General features: G+C 41.3%; 1 protein-coding gene, 1 long non-coding RNA gene and 1 other non-coding gene across 3 annotated transcripts in view; 1 reads left to right on the forward strand and 2 right to left on the reverse strand.

Moving 5' to 3' along the window:
- LOC131973893 (uncharacterized) overlaps nt 1–1817 on the reverse strand; it is a 32275-nt gene extending 30458 nt beyond the window's left edge. Inside the window, exons 1-2 of the long non-coding RNA XR_009394594.1 lie at nt 1751–1817; nt 1251–1398 (exon numbers count right to left, since the gene is read on the reverse strand). This is a non-coding gene — a long non-coding RNA (uncharacterized LOC131973893). The remainder of the gene's footprint in view (nt 1–1250; nt 1399–1750) is intronic.
- LOC131974030 (U4 spliceosomal RNA) lies at nt 107–247 on the reverse strand. Its single transcript, XR_009394603.1, has one exon. It is a non-coding gene; the product is annotated as a U4 spliceosomal RNA (small nuclear RNA).
- Nucleotides 1818–8851: 7034 nt separating the features above from the next.
- Nucleotides 8852–14189, forward strand: part of plxnb2b (plexin b2b) — a 126810-nt gene continuing 121472 nt past the window's right edge. Inside the window, exon 1 of the mRNA XM_059334581.1 lies at nt 8852–9275. The gene's annotated coding sequence lies outside the window, so the exon portion shown is untranslated. The remainder of the gene's footprint in view (nt 9276–14189) is intronic.

A 14189-nucleotide genomic window follows, 5' to 3' on the forward strand; every position in this document is an offset into this window, starting at 1 on the left:
AAAAAAGTACTGATGTTTGATATCTAGATACGGTTAAGTGTGTCAAGGAGGGAACCCATTACTACATTTTTCTTACTGTGAGTTGTATCGTTGACATGGATGTCAGTCTCCTGAGAGACCGTCAAAAATTGCCATTGCCGACTATATTTCAAGTCGTCAAGGCGGGGTATTGGGTAAAGTTTTCAACTAGCAATAATCGCGCCTCGGATAAACCTCATAGGCTACGATACTGCCACTGCGCAAAGCTGAAGCGCCATTGGTACAGACAGGCTGATAGTTCCCCTACATACATAGTTTAGTCACGGTGCTTGAGCTTTTATTCAAGTCATTTAAACAGTCTCCTCAGCACCAGCAGATGCACAAATTGTACAAAACATGTCTGTGCCTTTTTTCAGTTCGCTCATTTGAAGTTTTCTTATTGAATTTAATAATTACATTTAAAATAGTGGCCGTGCCGCAATGCATCATGGGATAGACTCACACACTCCAATGTCACTACGGCCCAAATGTTCAAGTTTTGCTAATTCACAGACATGCAAACGTTATTGTTTAACATATATTAACCATATGAGTCAATAACATACTAAAGTCCGATTTCTGAGCATTTTGGGGAGGAATGATTGTAAGCAGCGACAGTCTACGGTGGCCCACTTGACCTACTTTCTAATCGCGAATTCCTGTTTGGGGAAATTGACACACACACTCGGGTTTTAGAGATGTAACAAAGTAAAGCTATTGCCCCGAGACTCACATTGAATACGATATTAATTTAAACATGTTTTACCAGAGGAACAGCATTTTTTAGGGTTTAATTAATGATTTCCTGCTCACCGTAGCTCCAACTCGTTCCTCAAAAAGGCTATGCTACTAAAACACCACCAGATGTCGACATAGACGAGGATAAACCTGCTGTACTTTCCAATTTGATGGCCCGTTGTTAAAAAGTTAACCAAATATGAAATAAAACCATAGACTGTATAAAATAGAATAAAACCTACTTCCAGACAAATTATATGACGTTTTACACAGTATATACATATTAAATGATAATGTTAATGATGATGTTGACATATAATGAATGCTTACGTAGGCCTACCGTAAATTGACTAACGATTAATTACCACCCAAACAAGTTTAAAATTATGATAGGAGAGAGTGATGCATTAAAGAAATATATTCCATTTAAATATGGTCTGATATTTACAAATGTAATACCGTGCAAACCCTGCAAAAGACAAGAGGTTTCTCACCTGCTCGGTGCTGTGGCTTTCTATAAAAGACTGCTGAAGAACTTTTAGTCGAAAAACAACATATGTCCAAAGTGTTGTGTCCAAAAGAGTCATTAATCCATACAGGGCGTCCATGGTGCATGAAAGGTAACTTCCACCTTGTCAGTACCTGTAAAGAAAGAAGAAAAAAGATGCTCTGCGCTGATGCTGAAACTTTGTAACAGGGATGAAAAATGGCCGGACCGGAAATTGATTAAACGACTCTATGCTGTGGTATTTTTACTTGTGCCATTTTTTAGGCTATATAATGGATTGCCTTTCATAATATTGCTTAAACAAATTCCATGTTTGCAGAAGCCCATTAATTTGAAGCACTCGGCCAGAGACGGCTTTAGACTGTCAACTAAGGAGGCACATTACTTTGAATATTTAATGTCCCTAAAATAGCTTTGAAGAGGTAAACTGCACTGTAGTTAGCTGTTATGATTTATGTGTGTGCGTGTGGGGGGGCAATTATTTACCTGTTAAAAGTAGTCATATTTATTCCTCTCATTTTCATATAGACTGTTGTTTTTCCAGAGGTTAAAGAGGCAAAATAAACACCTAGAATCCTGCCCCCAGATTAAAAAAACACAGTTTGGATCTAGAGATTAACTATTAAACTTTAATGAAAGTCTGTTGAAGAAGGATATAATAACTCAACAATAGTAACAGGGGTTAGACCATTCATTATCTAAAAATAATAAGACAGATTTTTCACTGGTAAAATCCCCTACCATCCAAGCACCAGGAGAAAGGATGCTTAAATGGAGGATGTCTGATATTGTACGTGTATTTTGATCAGGCCATAAGCCCTCAGTAATGGTATGCACTTTGCACGCTGTGTGTTTGTGGTATGACACAAACTGTAATTTCACTCTGTGGATATTAGAAGCCCTTTCACTTGTTGTGAAGCTTCAGTGGGATAATGCAGGTGCTTTTGGGTGCTCAGCAGATAAGCGTTGACGTGCCAGGTGTTAAAGCTGCCTGGGCTGACACATTAGACAGGGATTTGCTCCTGCCAGAATGTCAGGCCAATGAGGTTCATAGAGGTAGGCTTGGATCACTGTCAGGGACAGGTAAGTACGCAGATAAGGGGATTACACCATGTTTGCACCAAGTAATCTCAAATGAATCCTGCCAGCCTCTGTTTCATCCCCACCTAGAAAGCCTAAATTTCCTTTTCCCCAACTCATAAAACACATTACACGAACAGAGTTAAATTCACGAGATGATCCCTTTAACCTGGCTTAAAAACCATTTGAGGCCACACTGGGTTATGGTCATTTAACAACTGCGACAGTAATAATCTCCTCTAATTCTCTGAAGGCACCTGATTACTTTTTATATTAGTATTTTCTCCTTTATCACAAGCTCTGCTCAGTCGAGCGATGTGTGGGGTTTTGTAATCGCCTGGGCCGTGCCATTAATGAGATCTGCTGTGGTGGACCCTCACTGCAAGGCTTAGACTTGACCTGTTGAACAAATAGGACTCTGTGAGAGCAGTTGAAGTCCCTTTGGGCTGTGGCTCTCCCCGCTGGTTGGCTAAAAGATGAAAATAGAGTGTAACAGATGGCTTAGCTGTTTCCGCCATTCAGTACAGGCTGCTGGGCAGCCCACATAATATCATGCCATCCAAAAGGGACTCAGTGGGCTGCCCATAGTCTTCAGCATGCTGAGAGCTATTTTCCCCCTGTACCATCAATCACAGGCCTCCAGAAAGAGACGGAAATAATCAATGTCATACTCCAGTCACAATCAAACCCATAGTAGGTTAAGTAAGACTGTTTTGGTTTGGGGGAAATGTAAGCTTGTCAGTAAAGTCTGTAGACTGTGTTTGTGCCAACTAGGCTGATCCAGCTTAGACCACACAGTGCAGCTTTCTCCCTATAATCTCACATTTACAGACCTTGTCAAGGACACACAACCTCTTTGAATTACTGCTGTTTCTGGCTCAATAGGGAACGGATATGGTGCACACTTTGTGTAAAAGTGCGTGCAGGCAGGCAGGTGTGTATTTGTTTACCTACACATGAGTGTATGTACACAGGACATTGTGTAATCTGGGCTACATCACATCAGCCTGGTTAAGGGCATTTATTGATGCTGAGAGTCCCTCTGTTCCCTCTCAGAGTGGGGCCACCTGGACAATACAGGATGAGCTGGGCAAACTGTGATTAGATTGTGTTATGAGCAGGGAGAGGAAAACAATGACATTTTTCTTGGGCAAAGTGACAGCTCAGCCAGTGCAAGGGGACATCTGATAAGAGAAGACAAATGTCGCTCATGGCGCCTTTTAGTTTCTTTCTAAACTTCAAGGTCAAAGACACACTGTTACATTAAGTTTCACTCCTCCACACAGCAATATCTATATGCATTTAAATTCTAGGTGTGTGAAATGTACTCTGCACTCAACCAGCATCTTTAAACATCAATCTTCTAAATCGAATATCCCATCTTTTTTTTTTTGACACACACACATGCTTGCAGACTGTTCACACCAACCCACACACTGCTGCCACCCTGCTATTCCCAGCTTGTGGTTATTCCCAGACTGAATCGGAATGGCACCATAAGCCTGTCTGTCCGTTTTATGCCAAACCTGATGTCTCCTTGTCACACAAGCCTTGGCAGAGAATCAGAGCCCTGCATACAGTAGCCATCACTCGGCCGCTCACACGTCCCTTTCTCCCTCTGTAATTACTTATAAGTCATATTGACAGCTGGAGGCACACTTAGCTATGTCAGGAAGCCAGTCAATTCAGAGTGTTCCTACGCTTTAAATAACCTTCCTCTGTCTCCCCGTTGAGTCTTTCTTCACACCTTTATCATTCACCACCATGACAGTTTCCTGTGTCTGTGAGCTGCTCCATCTGTTATCTCTGCATCTTTAGGTTTGCCACTACAGTATATCTGGCAACCTTCACCTGGTGATACAATAAATAACAAGACTGATAGATACTGACAACACAGACGCATAGCAAGAGCACAACCAAGGGTGCAGTCATGCAACAAATGTGTTGATTAATAAAATACTTTTCTGTGTTATTTGTTATTGTTGTATTTATTCAACGGTTAATTAGATGCATAGAGCTATTTATTATTAACATCCCCAATGTTGACATTGGCCACTTGTACTAGAAATTAATGCAGTGATTTGGACTGTAATGAATGTTAATCCAAAACACAACTTCATCTGTGAAAGTCTTATGTTGCTTAGTGAGGAATTAATGTGTTGGGACAGCATGCACAAGATGTAACAATAGCTGTAGCTGTATATATATACATATATATATATATATATATATATATATATTGTAGGCTTTAGATCATCTTTTGCAATAATAGCATTGGGAATGACTTGTTCTAAAGATGCTGTGATATGCTTCAGTGTCCTAATGGACTCGCTAGTGATGCGTGCACTTGATAATTATTAACTTATCTTTTTATATCGGACTAAATGCTTATAATAAATTCAAAAGTGCTCACGTAAAAATAACTTAACTATTTACGTTCATCATGAAAAAAACTAGAAACAAGTCATACCTCAATGTCATCTGTACAATGCACATGGTATATGTGTTGTATCCATTTCTACAGCACGTGACGACTAAAAAGTTTTCAACTAAGTGCAGCGTAAAGAGCTGCACATATTGGATGCAACTTTATAATGCAATACAATACAGCATCACTGCAATACATATTAGTCTTAACATCTTAAAATCACGAAGGTTTACTTATACACATTGTGTGTGTGTAAGTAAACACATTGTGTGTGTGTAAAAGTGTGTCTATTGTTATATTGTTAAGTTTTATTGTAAACAGTATAGATGGACATAAATTGTGTAACTAACAGTTAATTTTCTTGAAAACACTTTACTCCAAGTACCCCTATTTAGCATATTTAACTGGTATATACACGGTTGCACATTAACTTGGAATCATTTTGTTTTCAGACACAATCCTCTGTTAATTGTGGTTTCACTTCATTGTGATATGTTTGGAAGAGATTTATTATTAAAGTTTTGAGAAGATATACACCTTATCTGTCAATAATAAATCACATTGTCACAATAATTTCATGGAAAGAGGTAAAAAAAAATATTTTATTACAGCTTCATGGGCGACCGTGTAGTTATTGATTAAATTGATTATTACACACTAAAGTCTAGTTGTAAGCAAATGTAACTGTTTAAAGTATACATTCTCCAGTTGTAACTATAAATGGAGGCTGGTGTATAAACAGATAGTAAAACACATTAGTACATCAGTAATATAAAATGTCTTCTTAGGAGAAGTTATAGTTGTTGACATATATTGTACATTAATTAACAAATTATCTATCAGCTGTGCATAACAAAATTATAGCATGTTATAAAGCATTTATTAAATATTTTTTATTGCTGAGACATGCTGAATAGGGGTGTTACCCCTCTGTTTGTTAATAAGGTTGTTGAAGCAATACAAGCTGCCACCAACAGAGGGCAGTCTATCCACATGGCAGGCAGACCCTGAACTATGAACCTTGAATGTGATATGTCCACTACATCATTATGGACAAGTGAAAAGCTGTGTCATAAATTAGGTTGTATACTGTGTTGATAGCCAAAACATTTTACAGTCCAGACCTGGTGAGGGACACTGTATGACAAATGGTGCTGTTTGACACCAGCATGATAACAGATCATCACTATTCAAGCAACATAAAGGCAAGCTGCAGGAAGGTATAGGCACATTGATCAAAATGTCATCACAGTGGGGCTATCTAGTAGAACAAAGTGAACTTCTTTTCCACTTTAGTGAATTTAGAGAGCTTTGACTTGGCCTCTCCTGGCTAGCGACATCCCCTGGGCTAGTATGTTCCAAGATTCAGCGTCCTCATTACTCTTTAGACAAACAGGTTTGGACATATTGAACTCAAACCCCAAACAGCCCCGGCTCTACCCCGCCACCTTCCACTCTCCCGGCTCCGCTGTGATTGGGATGTGTTTGTCTCTCTCACTCTATCTCTGCGTGTCTGTTTGCCCGACACTTGTCTGGCTTGGCCTACTTTCTCCTTGATCTCATCAGTCAATGTGAGGACCTGTGAAGGCCATCTCCCCATCTTGCTCTGTGAATCTCTGCCAGCTCCATGCCTGTGTCAGCACTTAAGGACTGACTCACACCCACGCAGTCCCCGGTCTTTCGCTGCAGGGCCCACTGGGCAAAGGCAGCACATCTCCCCAAACAGACAGGCTCATTTGCATGCCCATAAATCACTCACAAAACTGACACCCAGCCACACAACGAGGCATGACACCGAGCAGTGAAACTTAGTGCGCCAAATTGCAATGTTACATGATATTAGGCTCAAAGGCAAAAATTAGCTATTCATGTAACCTCCCGAGTGATGATAGAGCCAATCAGGCTTGAGTAGTACTTACACACATATGGTCCATATCAGAAATCAAAGCAACTTTTAGCCTCATGCTGGATGAATGAGTAAAAAAAAATCTGTGCATTTCTCACTAAAAAGGACCTAAACATATGGCTGATTCAGAGCTTGTTACACATTCACGCGACGATGAAAGATTGTTGCACTTTCTAAAACTTAGCTTGACTAAAGAGCTACAAAATTATACTCCTCGTGATTAACGATTCAGCAGCCAAGGTACAGCGAGCACACCAATAATTTGTGTTATAATGACTACTAATACGGCTCTTGTAAAGACATAGTCAAATGGGGCTCAGTGAAATATAAATAAATGAGGAGTGGTTGCTCTTGAAAATATTTTTAAAACCAAGCAATGTCCCCAAATTCCCTTTCCACATTAATCTGTGTTCATTTGCATTGAATACAAATGGTTTATTTATGTTTTATTTAGCTGTTTATTTGACAGAGAAACTGCAGTTAACATCATTACATTCAGCCACTTAAAATATAACAGATTTGTTGCACAAAGAATTTATAGTGACATCTAATTCACATTTATTGTCCCGAGGTGGGCTTTTAGATAAATTGCACAATTTAAAATGAAGCCTGGTTTTAAAAGTACAGGAAAACAACATAACAATATCATTCACATTATACTACATCAGAAAAGCACAAACACTGCAGAATGAAAGTAAAGTAACAATGATTACATATAGTGATATGACAATTAGTTTACATCACAATGAATCAACCTCAAAGGGTCAGCTCTTGGTCGAAAACTGTGATTGAGTTAAGTTTTAGCTTTATTTGGTTTTGAAAACAGCTTCCTGCTGCTGAGGCTTCTGCTTGTGGATGCTCAAAGGATCAAAAAATGAGATTTGAAAAACTCCAGAGCAGTGCGCCTTTCTCTGGATAACTGACAGACCTCACTGTCAACAGTTTTCACTGGAAACTGCCAGAAGCAAAGTTAGGTGAAGCTGCCCATGGTGACATCCGCTGATTGTCTTGAGTAAACATGAGATTGTTAAAGAATTGACACATGCTGTAGGGTATTTTCACATGACATTTTTCAATGTTGTGAGTACCTTCAATGAACAGCTACAGCTACCATTGGACACTGAGGTCATGACTTCAGTATTGTTTATGAGAAGGTAGAGAACAGACTTGAAGACCTGAGTTTGCACCATCAAAATCTTTAAATGCTTCCATGTTGGGTAAAAACTGCAATTACAATATTGAGTCAAACAATATTTAGTCAAATAGTAATTTGTTCAAGCAGTGGGAAGAATTTGGAGTCATTTCCCACTGGAAGTACTAACATTTTGACATGTTACAGTAGGAAAAAGAGAAGTTAACAAAACGAATGATGGTTGATCCCATTTAGTTGCTTCAGCAGGGACAGTTGAATACAACAGAGCCATTGTTCATGTTATTAGTCCTATTATATAAATGCTTTTCCTAATACGACAAATGAAAATGTATCTTGTGACAACACTTATTGTGTTATTTTGACGGCAAAGGACGTAGCAGCTGAATTTAATTATCGTTAAATAAGAGTAAAACTTTATGCATAATATTATTATTTTCGTGATTTGGGTGGAATCACTGTTTAACTCTTACCAAAGTTTTACTCATGACGGATCAACAAGTCGTGTGACTGTACCCTCATATTTCCCATGACTTTTTCAAAAAACAAAAACATGTTTTTTTCTTATGGATGACTTGACAGAATTATGTAACTATGTAGCCTATAATCTAGCGGAGCGGGAGCGTAAGGGGAAAAGAAACCATTACTTTTGAACATTTCCTTGTGAATATTGAGTATTTTTTTGCCTGGAATGACCCAGAGGAACCGCCCCCACAGACCCCGTGTTGGTTCCGGACCACACTTTGGGAACCACAGCAGCGCGGGGCTGCTACCACCACACCGCTCCCACCGCCCGCGGAAATATTTCGGTGCGTCGGCGAACAAGACGACACAACTTGTTTGCCGCTCGCTGTCTCCACACACATACAGTGGTTTTGCCGGCGGTGAGTGCGGAGTGGGAGGAGAATCATTCCTTTCCGTACTCGGTCGCATTGGTTCTCCTTCAGTACGCGCTCCTCTCTCTCTCTCCCTCCCTCCCTCTCTCTCTTTCCACTCCTTTTTCCTCTCCTCCCTCCGTACAACCTCCTGGTTTTTCTAACGCGATGACAGTCAAACAGGCGAACGCGTGAGCGGATCCCACAGGTGTGTTGCTGCCAACTGAGCCGCGGCTTCCCGAAGACTCACCCACACCTGGAAATTACCATGTGACTCGGCACCTGGGCGTGGAGAAAGTCCCTGATATTCTACCCACAGAGTCTTTTGTTGAGGAGTTGCCCGGGTCGCCTTTCAACAGGATTTGACAAGTCGGTCAAGCAAGCAAGTAGCCCGTGTTTTCTACGGAATAGTGCCTTTCTGAAACCTCTCCCAGGACGTGTGGGGAGAGTAACATGTGAACTTAATTACGGACTTTATCTTTTTTTTTTTTTTTTTTTTTACCATTTCACCAGAGGGCTCTGGACTGTTTGCGTTTGTGCAACTATACTCTCTTCGCTGTTTTTCCTCCAAGGTGAGTTCCGGGGAAGCTGAGCAAAGTGGGATCGGGACTATTTGCGTTGTATCAATTTCAAACCCTAGTGCATATGAGTTCCAAGTTTTAATAGCCTATCATACGCCCTATCGATACGGCATCGGAGCGTAAACCGTATCCACCATCTAATAACACCGCTGCTCTTTTCACGTTACTGTTTTGTTTATGGTTTTTGTCCTGCCTCTCTGAAGTATAAAACACATAGGCCTATGCTTTATAAACAGGCAAAGCATCATAATAATCGTTGAATGCCTTACAAAGCTTTCCTTAACAGTTAAAATTACACTTAGAGCAGTGTTCTTGCACGTAAATTAGGAAATGAGTCATTGAAAGGCTCATTAGTTGTAGTCATGTCTGGGTGCAAAGTTGTTCTACTGTTAAACTCAACAGCTGTGTGCTGAGAGCGAGTGAGAGAGCGAGAGAGGGGAAAAAAGCCCCCTGTAGACATGCTCTTCCCTAAACCATTTCATCTCAGGAGCCATAGCATCTGCCCAGTCACCTCACAAGGAGCCGTCTGTCCCCATACACAGGCAATTTCAGTGAGAAATGGGCATGTGAACTGTGTTCCTCACCTCTGGACAGTAGGCTGTACATCAACAGCTGAGAGGACACAAGCAGTAGTGAGTATTGCTTCTTGTTTGCTTTTCTTTTTTCCCTCTTTCTTGTGGAGAATAAGAAAACAGAAGCACTATTCATGTCCCTGTTGAGTCTCCTGTGCAGTTCTGTCAGTCTGTATCTCTCAGTCCCTGGTGCAGCCCTCGTCAGACCACTGTACTGCCTTGTTGTCGGTCTAAATCGTCCTTTTATATTCCCAGCCCCTGCCATCTTCCACCCCATGTGCACGGACCTACTGTATATAGGATGCCTCGTCTCCTGGGGATTATTCCTATTAGATAACATTATAGAAGCAGTCTCAGAGTGGGAATGGATTAGTGCCGGCAGGGGACACGTGGAGGCAGGAAAGGCGCCTGCTGGTGGCGGCTGGAAGGGGGTTAGAGCAGGGGGTCAACCTTCCAGTCTCCTGGCTGAGCAGGATGGTTTTCCAATAGATGCCATCTGCTCACATGGACACACATAAACAATTGAAAACCAAGCTGCTTCCTTGTCTTTTCCCTCTTTCTACTATCTCTCTCTCTTTCTCTCTCTCTCTCTCTGCCCCACAATGCTTCATTCAGGGTTTATCTCTTCCACTCTGAATAAATAGAGACACCTTATCTGCGCAGAGGAGAGTGGTGATAAATGTTTTCTCCTGCTCCCCGCAAGGGTGAAAAAGACAAGCGTACCACACTTCTTCATCATAGATGCTCTTTTCAGGGCGAATGAATAGAAGACATTTCTCATTCAGGTCATGTTAGTGTTTCAGGATTCTGCAAAACAATCCCAAAAGCTGAATGCAAACTCATGTAATACAAGAGAAACAGAAAATAACAAACAAAGCGGGCATTTCCCTGAATCCCCCTTTCTTTTTTTGGGAACAGGCCGCTGGCTCCTGAAATGAAAGTTTGTGGTGAGATCCACTGAGTATTTTTGGATCGAGTAAAATAGCCTCTGACTAACTTGTGAAACGGAGGTAGTGAGCACTCAGCTGTTAAGCTCCTACATGTTTTAGGGTGAGCTAAAGTTCATTCTGTCCCTTTTTAGAGTTGCAGTTTTCTCAGATAGTTTAAACCATGTCAGCTCCTGGAAGCGCGTGCCGCATTTCAGAGAGCGCTGCAATATTTTTGAGGTCAAATGAATTTGAACTCATCCCCAGTCTCTTTTGTTTCCTTTGCATTGGATTACTGACTTCTGTCATTTTCATTTTGAAAATAAAACCATAATCCTCATAAGCAACAAGCAATCCCATGCCTCCTGTCTGCAGCGTACAAACTGAAAAACAGCACTAAACGAACTGATACATGAATAGTGTATATGCAGTCGGTTCATTTTAAACGACTGGTTAAGCTTATTTTTCCTGCCCCTACTGAAAACACAATGTAATCTAAATCATTATCATATTTCAATATTTGTTAGACCTGCTTTCATTTTAAAATGCAGACTGCTAGGTGCTGTTGGACTAACATTTTCTCCACTGTGGAATGGACTTTGTAAACTTATTGGTCATAAAATAGGTGTGGCTCACATGAGAAAGAGCCATGTGCATTACCTTGTTCCTCTTGCTTATCTAAAGTACACAAAGATTTCAGGGGAGTGTGGGCAGATGCGTGAAGGGCGTGTCAGTTTGGCATTAGACGGTTGAATAATCTGGGGAATATAGATTTCCTTCAGATTGGAGATAGTCGTCTTTTCATGTCTCGAGGATTATCCTATGATGAAGGGACGTCATGGTGAGGTGGATTTCTGATCTTATTTCCGCTGGGTTTTACAGCTGCCACCCTTGCCCTTGGACTTCATGGCCTTGTCCTAAAGCCTCCCCTCAACAGTACTCTCTTTCTCTGCCTCCAATGTGGCTTTTTGTTTGTACTTCACACGCCAGACCCTCGCCACTGAACACTTCTCCCCTTCTGCGTGCTTGAGATCCGAGATAACAAAGCTGATATATGACAGAACTTGAAGGTGTGATCATGCTAATTCTCATGCTTACTCCCCCAGCAGCAGGCTATGAGGATGGGCTCTGTGGAAGAAGATAGCCGCCAACCCATCACCTCATGCAGCTTTAAATTCACTGTAATCCAGAGTTTAACTCCGTCTGTCTGCAGGCTTCCAAGCCAAGCACTTCACCTCCAGATATTATGGTCAAGTTCGGCTCAACGGGGTGTACTTTTACCTCTTAAAAACAACCTTGACACATTCTCAACCCGCACTGTCTTTCATCTCATGTCCATGACCGACCACACCATGCACTCAACCCATCGTGGCTGACTTTCTTCTCCATGCTGCTGCCAACTCATGCTGGTTTCCCCCCCCGCTGTTGCCCTCACTTCTACCTTTAACCATTGTGACTCTTTCTTACACTCTCGGTGCTTGGAGCATGAGTAAAAAGGGAACATGATGAATATTGTAAACATGCTCACACTCCTGGAAAAGATAAATGATTCACATGCTGAGGGAGCTGCCTTAATTGCTCGGTTGAGAGGTTGTGGGCAGGATGTTCTGCACGACAACTGAGACATCCTAATGTTTTTTTAGAAAAGAGAGAACGAGATGTGATATGAGGTTTAAAGAGGTAGGTGGCTACTTGAAGAAAAGAAGTTAGCCCACAGGAAAAGATGATCTCCGCTGCTGTTCAAAAGGCATTCTGTGTGGTGTTGGCTGTCAGCAGACGTGAGGTTGCATAGCTGAGGACTGAACACAAGTGATGGATACACAATACAGACATCTGCCTCAGTCTCGCTCACCCACTTCCCCATGGCGGCTGAACTGACAGGCTGACACAGACACATAGTATCGTAGAGGCTTTTGATGCTACCAGCTCACTGGAGCCATGTCAGCCAGCTCAGACCACTGGCAAAAGTTAACACCCGGCCAGTGATTTCAGCCAGACACTACAGAAGCAGGTATCTGAAAACTAATCAGCAGTGATGAGAGTGAGGGGTCACCTTGATTCCTATCCTGGGAAATCTCAGTCCAATGCTTTCTTCTCAAGGCATGCATTGGCAGCAGAAAAGAGAGCAGGAAGCTAATTTATTTTTTGCTTTGGTAATTGAGTCTGGCACGTATTGCTATCAAAATGCTATCCATTTAAACACTTCAGAGGGAAGTTGGTCGCGCCTGCTTCAATCAGTGTAATGTGACGGGCTGATGTTTAGTCCAACTCCTTTTGCTTTATGATGTAAAGACGATTCACAGATCTCTCAGACTTTAACATATCGAAGATGAGTCGACGCTTCATTTCTGCACAAATTGAGGGTGCCTGAGCAGGATTTGGCAGCGTACTGATATATCTCTCTCAGAGAGATTTGGGTTTGAAATGGACTTAGGCTTACAGTAGCTGAGGAATAATGGAAACTGTGTCGAGCCACTTATTCCACCTGTAATGCATTTTCACTGCACGTTTTGTTCATAACTGAAAGTTGCTCCACGTTGAGTGCCATTTAATCCTAGCTAAAGCACCAGAGGGTGCAATTCATTTTTATCCAAGTCATTTCACAGCTAATCCACAAACTGACCAATTTACTCCTAGCCAAGATCATTTTTAATTATCACCTCTGCTTAACAGCTAATATGATGTCCAGCTGGTTTATGTTAATATCGTAGTCAAGTATTGGACCTCTTCTTTTTTTTATTTTTATGCACGCTGGGCGATTAATTATGTAGTACTGAATGTGAGCCTCAGCCAGGACTGGCGGGTGACAGATGCATGAAGGGTCAGCGCACTGGCGGCAGCTGGAGATGAAGGTCACACCAACCTGGGAGAGCAAAGAGGGAAGATAATGTGGCAAACTGAGGAAGACATAGAGGGATTGACTGTGAGAGAGTAATTTCATTGAAGAGATGAATGGTCCTCTTTGATTTAGGAAGTAACTCACTTCCAGAGTTTGACTCTGAACAACCTTATTATTTTTGAATAGATGGTGCTTTTAAAAATGGCGTCATTGCGTCTGTACCACACAGCCCCTTTTGGGGCATGAGCAATTGACTGGAAAAAATAAATTCTTACCACTGGAATTTTCATATTGAAAAGCAAATTTATGTGCTGTATTTATACTTAAAATAAAGTCTCGACGAGGTGCCTGGTTTGTTGGAGTCCCCAAGTGATATGAAGTCTAGAGCCTGACTGATTTATCAGTTGGGTCAACTTATATTGCCCTAAGACATATAGGCATCTATCAGTATTGGCAAGTATGTTTTCCGATATGTGGCAACATAAAAACCTTATTTATGCAATTTTTAATGCAGAAAATGATACTTGGGGAGGATTTAGAAATGGTGTCCTATACCTATTTATTTTGT

Source organism: Centropristis striata, chromosome 6, assembly GCF_030273125.1.
Source record: "Centropristis striata isolate RG_2023a ecotype Rhode Island chromosome 6, C.striata_1.0, whole genome shotgun sequence".
Lineage (NCBI taxonomy): Eukaryota > Metazoa > Chordata > Actinopteri > Perciformes > Serranidae > Centropristis > Centropristis striata.